The sequence below is a fragment of the Pogoniulus pusillus genome, chromosome 4, assembly GCF_015220805.1.
Source record: "Pogoniulus pusillus isolate bPogPus1 chromosome 4, bPogPus1.pri, whole genome shotgun sequence".
Classification (NCBI taxonomy): domain Eukaryota; kingdom Metazoa; phylum Chordata; class Aves; order Piciformes; family Lybiidae; genus Pogoniulus; species Pogoniulus pusillus.
In genome coordinates this window covers 33,612,249-33,621,193 of record NC_087267.1, presented here as the reverse complement: position 1 = coordinate 33,621,193, position 8,945 = coordinate 33,612,249, and positions in this window count along the sequence as shown.

Sequence of the window (8,945 nt, the reverse complement as noted above, 5' to 3'; positions counted from 1 at the left end):
ACAACTTAGTCATATTAGGCATTTGTTGCTGACTGAAAAGCTGCTTCTGCCATGATGAAACAAATCAACACAGGTATCAATGTATGTCAGATATACCAATAAAACCTACCAGGAGCCAACCTTCCTATACTCAGATCCAAGGGAGTTTTGCTACTGCCATCAAGTACAAGATTAAACCCTCGAGGCAACGTTTCAAAAGACAGAGTCTTTCTATGTGCATTACAAAGAAACCATTAAACCTACATTTCCTTTTTGAAAAGGAACATCAAATACTATATAATGCTCTCAGTGTTCTCTTTAAGTACTTTATCTATGCACCCCTGTTCTCAAAACAGCACTTCAGAATTGCAAATTGTATACAAGCAAATGAGAAACTTGTCACTCCTAGGTTCACACCTCTCAGTGGAAGTTTTATCACATTCCTTTCAGCTGGCAACAAAAGGGAAGGAAGAAAGAAAATTAAAATCAGACGCTGTTAACCTAAAGAGACAGAGCAGCCAGCATGAAAAATCCTCCCGATGCCACACAAGCCAAGGCTTCCCCCAGCTGCCTAGCTATCCAAGGTCATGATAGTTTGTAAATAAAAAGGAATTAACATACTTGCTTTCCCAAAGGAACAGCATGATAACTTCAAATAAAAAGGAATAAACATATTTGTTTTCCCCAACTCTGCTAACCCCAGATACAAGCATTCCTAGGGTGCTGCTCATGAGAGAATGAGTTGTCAAACCTTGTTCTTCACTTGATCTCAAAACCAAACCAACTAACAAAAAACAACTCTCACCAAAACAATCAATCAAAAATCACCCCCCAACAACTGTCCAAAAAATACCATTTCTTGTACCAGTCTGGGGAGTTTTGCTGTTTGTTTGAGGAGTTTATCAGGACAACAATGAAATATGAATCAGACCCTGTGCTGGCTGTGGTGTATCAAGCTCCCATCTTCATGAACACAGATGTACCCAACGTGATATATCATGACAGACATTTGGCAGCACATCCATACCTGCCGATGCCACCAGTAAGGTATCAGTTACCGAAAAACAGATACTTTCCAGGCCTCTGTATTTTCCCCTGCAAACCACACTACCTTATACCATTTCTGCCACTGCATTTTTATTGTTCCTTATAAGCTCATGCCCTCTGTCACCATTCAAAGCAGCAGGCCCTCACAGCTGCAGTCAGAGCACAGAGCCTGCAGCAAGAATCATTTTCAAATTCTGATGGGAAGTAAGCTTGATTTAATTGCCTTTACTTCCACAGTGAGAACCCCAGTATCTGAGGGACAAACTCAAAATAACCGTCTCCTAAGGAATACTTGTTTTGCCAGTTAATTACACACTGTCTAAAATAGCAGCAGAATGTTGAGCACCAGGATTTCTGAGTCTTATTTCAGGTTCTGGGAAAAGAACATTGTGTGCAGTTGTTGTAACTGCTGTAGCCATTTTTGGAAATCTCTGCTCTCAGCCTAAATTTCCTACTTTTGTTACATAACTAGTTACATTTGAAGTGACACGACACGATTTCATAGTTACCCTACTTGTAACAAAATAGGGGGAAAGGATTCTGTTACTAAGGTCAGCATTATACACCTCTCGTAATTTACTCCTGAGCCCGCTGGAGTGTTTATTAATTAGCAAAATCTTCCTAATATTGAAACATATTCTACTGTTTAATGAAGTAGAAAAAAAAATATCAAGCCCTCAAAGGGTACTATAATCAAGTTAATTTTGCCTTTTATTTTCTATGAGGGATTTTACTTACAGAACTTCCACTAATCCAAATTCAGGAACTGCTGCCAGCACAAAACCACTGGATCTTTAAAGAAATAAATACAACAAAGTATATGTCTGATCTCAAGCTCAGCTCTTTTTCGTTCTGGGCGATTCGTACCAAATATTACACACATGCATATTCCATTCAGAGTATTTACAGTTTTAGAATGAGAAATCCCTGCAGTATCGCCTGCATACTTCTGCTTTCAGAACTGCACCAATTTTATTAGGGAATAAAATGTTTAGAAACATTTTTTTCATTTATGGGAAGACACCTCAGAGATCATCTACTTCAACCTCCCAGCCATGGGAGGGGAGGGACACCTCTCAACTAGACTCTGCTGCTCAAGGCCTCATCTAACCAGGCTCATTCAAGACCCCTAAGGAGGAGGTATCCACAACCTGCCTGGGCAGTCCATTCCAGAGTCTCACCACCCTTGTAGGGTAAACATCTTCCTAAGTTCCAGTCTAAAACGACTCTCCCTCAGTTTCAAACCGTTCCCCTTTGTCCTATTACTAGACACCCCTATGCAAAGTCCTTCTCCAGTCTTCCTGTAGGATCCCTTCAGGTACTAGAAGGAGCTCTAAGGTCCTCCTAGAATTTCGCAGGCAGAATAACCCCTGCTCCCTCCACCTATCCTCACAGCAGAGGTGTTCCAGCCCTCGGATCATCTCCAATAGCGCTTCTTAACAAACATTCAAAAGACCACCCCAAACCAAAAACGTAGGTTTAAATAAAGCACTATGCTCCTTTCCTCCTCCTTTTGATTCTAAACTCACCAGTAATTTTCTGCAATAAATCTTATTTATTGGAAATACTGACTTGGTGTTTAGGAAGACATGTTTATCTGTCACCAGGCAATGCAGAGCAGAGTTGTGGTTCTCGATGGGTACAGTCAGGAAGCTGAAAACCACTCCTAATGCATCATGTTCTACAAATAGTTACCCAGCAAGTTTTTGGAAGCAGCTGAGGCATGAAGCTGAGCTGCCAGAAAAAGCTGCTGTCTCTTATAACAGCCACTCTCCTACAGGAACACAGCAGCAAATACTGAGCCTATGTTTTCTAAAATTTTCTGGAGTGACCCAAACAAGGAATTACAGGGTAACAAGCCTGACATGTGTATCTGGCAAGCTCCTCAATAGAGTCATTAAAAATAGAACACCATTATACCTGAAAGACTATCTGATAGGTTCTAATCAGCAGTTTCTGCAAAGACAGATCATGTCTTAGTCTATCAGTATTTCTGAACATGTCAAACTAACTGATAAACAAGAGCAAGTGACAAAACATATGTGGGCTTTTAAAGAGCCTTTGGAAAGATGTCAAAGACTTCTCAATAGGCTGCTGTTTCTGAAAAACAAACATTGCCATGGATAAAAACTAGCCAGAAAATTGCACAAATTGCTGAGGTCAACATTCCTCAATGCAATAGGCTAGATGGGTAACAAAGACTGGTCTGAATCAAACAGTCTATTTATTGCCTGCTGAGGTGCCTTAAGCTCCTTTGGATGGCACACTGATGCCCTGCTAGCTCTACTCTTCAGTGGCAGTCCAGCAAAGTACATGCAAATACCTGTTCTCCTTCACGCAAAAGCTTCCTAATCCCAAAGCTAAACCCAGACTACATCTGCTTGATTTATGTTCCATTAGCTTTCACATACCTGACCACTGTTTAGAAGTAGACATCTGATGTGTCATTCAGCATACACATGCTGGGTGGCTAACTCTTTCCAGAGGCTTGATGTTAACTCGGGATGAGAGCGCCCAGAAATCACAATTTCTCATTTTCTAACTGTTAGACTTTGATGAGAAAAACACACACAGACATCATACTCCTGCTTCATCAGATGCTGACAGCTAATGTTAGCTTACAAATAAACAAAGATGCCCCAAATTCCTGCTAGTTACCAGAGCACCTAAGATAGAACTTTGGGCAGAAGAAATCACTCATTGAAGACATATAAGATACACACAGAATTAAAAGAGATGAGGGTGATCTACAAAGGCCTCACAACTGTTCTGACCACTCTGAACCATTATTACCACAGTCAACCCTCCTTCTCAATAACCAGCTTCCATTCTTCTTTTTGCCAGTTTTGCAGCCCATCATATAGGAAACAGCTTGAAGAAACTGACTGACGTTACTAAGTAAACGAGCAGCTTTCACGTGAATCAACCCCACAGATGTACAGAGAGCAGAAGGTGAGCTCTAAAGCCACTGTGGGTAGCGAGGCAACTCTGATCAAAGACAGCACAAACATCTAAATCTCTACCTACAAGCCTCCTGAAGTACTGTTAACAGAGTTAATCTGAGCTAATTAAAACTGTTTCCCCTCTCCTCCCGCTCCTATTTAGACCAGTAGTCCAGAGGGTTCTTATGAAGTATTGCCTGAATTAGAACCTTAAATGGTGTGAACTGAGCCTCTTCCTATTATTCCAAACTTCAAGCTTCTTTAAATAGGTCCAGCCATGCCCATTATATTTATCTTTTATACACGAGAGAAGAAAGTCTGCAGTAACATTTGCAGATGACAATGAATCTTACATTAGCAAAGCATAAGAATATAGATCGACTTTAACAATTAATAGCAACAGAAACAGAATTCAGTGTCAGTAGGGAAGGGCAAGGGAAGGGGGAGTGAACAATGTACACCACACAAATTTTTAATATCAGGTATCTCAAATACAGAAGGGAAATTTGGCATCTCAGTGAGCTCTTCCATTCAGTGTACCAATCGGATGAGCACAGACACCTGAACAAAGAGGAATGACAAGGAAAACATTGCAGTACAGCTCTGTTTCCCTGTTGTGCAACCTGACCCTAAATGTGTGCATTTTATTTGAAAAATAATAAAATGCTGGAGGAGGGAGCAATGTTCTGAGAAGTGCTATTATCAACCATTGAAAGACTCTCCAGACAGGCAAATACGTACAGAAAAATAAGAAATTATAAATAGGGCTTTAAGAAATAGACAGAAAATATCATCAAGAAAATAACACATTCAGTAACACATGGAGCTCCATTCATCAACTTCTTTCATTAACTGAGCTTAGAGGATAGCAAAGACAAACTTATTACAACACATAATTAGACTGTTAAACTCAGCACCACGGGAAGTCACTGAAGCCAAGACTTTAATTCAAAAAGAAAGCAGCTATTTAAACATACAATAACAACAAAGAAGAATTAAAAATATATATCTAGGGGAATCTCAAGCGTCATGACCCAGGAGACAACAAAACATCCTAAGAGCTCACCAGCCATCAGCCGTGCAAACGCTCTACCTAATCCAACCCCACAATAGGCAGCAGTTAATACCAAGGAAAGCATCTGAGCAACATGGCAAGCATAGAACAAACTGTCACTTAAGACTGCTGAACATGAAGAGTATTTATCTGCCAGCCACCTAACCCCCAAAAGCATCTGGTGCTGGCCAACTTCCAAAAGGCAAGGGTTGCATGACTCCATATTTGATGTTGTATTACTTCAATTCCTTCTCTTACTTCACAAGTCTGTTTTAGTTTTTAAGAACCACAGGTTCATTTGCAAACAGGATTTCAGCCCAGCACTTGGACTCATTCCAGGAAGTCATACAGTCTCTCTGGAGTACATCTACCAAGACTACCTGAAGCGAACAAATTAAGTACTGAACACTACCTGTCTCACAGAAAGAATATTCCCAGGAGACGAGATCTTGGGATAAATCCACTTTAAATTAAGAAACCAGAGAACAGTTTTATGAACTCTTTGATATCCTCCTCTCAATCAAAAAAAAACACAAAAAAAAACCCCAAATGAACAACAACAAGCTGTATTTCAAAATGTCCTGACAACATAACTCTATATACCTGTATGTTTGCTCTAACTTTGAGGCTAGCCCTGCTTTAAAATAAGACTGGACCAGAAAGATGACTTCCAGCATCCTTTTCAACCTAAATTATTCTGTGGTTACATGTAGAGCATACTCAGGCATTACACAACAACACATTATAGTCCTAATTACTTTTAACTTTTTCATTCCTCTAAAGACATTTTATTAAGTTCTTTGTATCTGCATTATAAGTTTCAGTATAATTTCTTCCAGCAGCTAACTGTTTCCTCCTTATCCAGCAAGAATGACCTTTAGGAATAACAACAAAGTCAGGGAAGAAAAGAAGGTATTTAAAGCTTTCAAAGTCTTTTATTCCTCACAGCTACTATATAACTTACAGTAAGTGGAGGTGAACTGCCCTTGAACTGTCAGAAAGCATCCCAAAAGAGTTTTGTTTTGTTCATAAAATAAACAAGCAAAACATTACAGAAAAAAAAAAAAAAGAAAGAAAAAAAACAATCAAACAAACAAAAAAGAGCCAGCCACACAACCACCAACCCACAAACAGGCCCATCTTGTTCAGTGGGCAGAGGCAATTAAGTCTGTCTGCTTTTACCAGTGTTCCGCGCCTCCCTATTGTCCTACTCCACCTTACCCAACACTATTTTCCAGTCACTCACGTGAATTACCAACTGCCCCAGGGATTTAGCTGGGCCAATAGCAGTATACACCACAATGGCTCAGAGTCTGCTGCACATAGACTGGCCAGCAGTTGCTGTCGTTATGAAGACAGAAGTATTTCTGTTCACTTTTATTTGGGTAGAAATATTAATTTGGTCTACTACCTGTCAAAAGCTTTATAAAAACTTGCCCCTATGTAGTAGTAGTAATCCATTGAATTTGGATTCATCACCTGGCAGAGTAAAGAAGTTCCTCAAATAGGAGAAAACAAAGAAAGTAATTGTACAAGCTTTGCATCCTTAGTAAGTCTAGCTAAAAGGTCTCATAAACTGCTTGGTGATGAAACCATAGAGCACACTGCTTATTATGAAAAGAACTTCCTCATAGACAACAACAACAAAAAAATCCAAGCCCTGTAACTGTCATCACTCTCATTCAAAGGGGTCCTGAGAAAAGGGGGAGGAAAGTTGGTTTCATTTGTTCAGCAACATTTTCTACTATAAACAAACAGAAGATAGGATATTTAGTGAAAGTCTGGGAAGACAGCCCACGTAACTTTGGAGAACTGGAAAAAGAAATAATGTCCACTGCTTTCCAGCGACCCCTGCCAGCTGTGACAGGAACAGCATTCTTCAACTCCAACAGCCACTTCACTCTTCCCTGGCTTGTAAAATGCCTGAGACAAAGTCGACTGGAAGGAGTTCGAGTGCACTATGTCTCCCTTCTAATAAGCCATCAGCACTCTGTTTCCCATTTCAAAGTCTACAGAATTTTTAATTCTCTCAGAACTCACACCAATATTCAGCAGCTATGGACACAGTTGGGACCAACTACCTGAGAGGTAGGTGAAGTAACTGCTTTGGGAGAAAGCCAGTACTACCAGAAAAAATGCTCTGTGGAGTTCCCAACAATTACTGACAATTCATTTGTGGATAACATTTCACACAATACAAGAGGTCCAAACAATTACTGTCAGTTTATTTGTATATCACATTCCACGCAATACAAGAGAGGGAAAAGAAATCTACTACAAGCATTAAATTAAACTAAGTAGGTTTCCAAATTCTTTTTCAGATGACTCAGGCTCATGTTTTATCCTTTATAATATTTGCATCCAGAATAAAAGCATACAGTGAGCAAAACATAGCAACAGAAAATAAACTGCACAAACATTCTACCACAGGCATGCGTCAGGATTTTAACACACCAGTTCCAAGTATCACTCTCAGCTCTCGCCTGCAGAAATGGAAATTGTTTGCAAATAGTTTAAAGTAGAGCTCTGAAGAGGAAAAAAGTCCAAACTGACAAAGATATGATATATGTATATACATCAGTTCATGAACACCTTACTGGAACAAAAATAAGGCTTCTGAGAAAAGTACTATCTTTTCCAGGGAGTCACAAATAAAAAAGCAAGTCAAAGAAGATCACTAAACCCTCCAGAAGTACAGAAATAGCCAAATACAGCTATTTATAACTCAGAGACTTACTCACAGAACACTTTTAGCCTCTAACCCCAGGAAAAAGAAATCATTAAAAAAACCAAAACAACTCATGCCAAGAACTAATGTATAGAACAGAAATATATCCTTCTGCCACTTAGTGACCACTCTTAGTACAGCTAAAGATATTAGGAGTCACTTAGTAGGATTAACAGGTTATTTCAAGGGGTGCACTCCTGCCTGATAAAACAGATATCCCCATCTGTTTAACAGCATCAACAGGAAGACAGAAGCAGGCAAATTGCTGATGACACACTGTGTTTAGTCTCACCCCATTAGAGAACTGGTGTGCCAAAACTGTAAAACCAACTGTACTTTCTGTAGGAATGTTTCAACACAAAGAATTGCAGAACGTTAATTAAAGTACTTTCAACAAGTTAGATTTTCCAGTTAATTACTTTTTTTTTTCAGATAATTATATGACAGATGGAAAAGATACTGGCAAATTTGAAACAAGATGCAAGATTCAGCAGTACTACTTTTCAAGTGACCAGTGATGTATAAAAGCAATGTAAGGGAAAATACCAAGTATAGCTCTTGAGATCATAGACTAAGACTGTCCCCGAAGGTGATACACCTGAATCACATGTACCCAGGGAGCAGGTATGTAAACCAAAAGCAAAATAAGTAAACACCTGCATAGTTCAACTACTGCATAATCATTTTCCCCCACTACTCCCTCCTTTGTTTCCCATTTAAAAAGATAGCAAACAAAACACCGAGGAAATAAAAGTGACAGAAGAAATTTCAACACATGAGAAGCAGCTCAACATTTAGATTCCCAAACTGAAAACCAAAGACAAAAAATTATCTGTAGATAGGTTAGCATTGGTTAGAGTGGAAAGAAGAAAAATGGAATAAGGAATAGGAAAGCACCAAAAGAAGAGGAAGATGTGTAAAACGCAAGAACACAGACGAAGACAAAATGAGAGATGAAGATGCAGAAATTTTGGACCCTTAAAGGAAAGGAGGAAAAAAAAAAGTCCTATCACCAGATACGGGCAGTAAAGCAGCTCAATATGCTTTAAGGCAACTCACCAAAGAAGAGGTGTGCTACAGCATTAGTCAAAACTGGCAGCTAGCAATAAGCCGTACCGAAATGGCCAGCAGTTCAAGACCCGAACGCATAACTGAACGCCTACCATCCGCAACAAACTTAGCTATCGGAGACCAA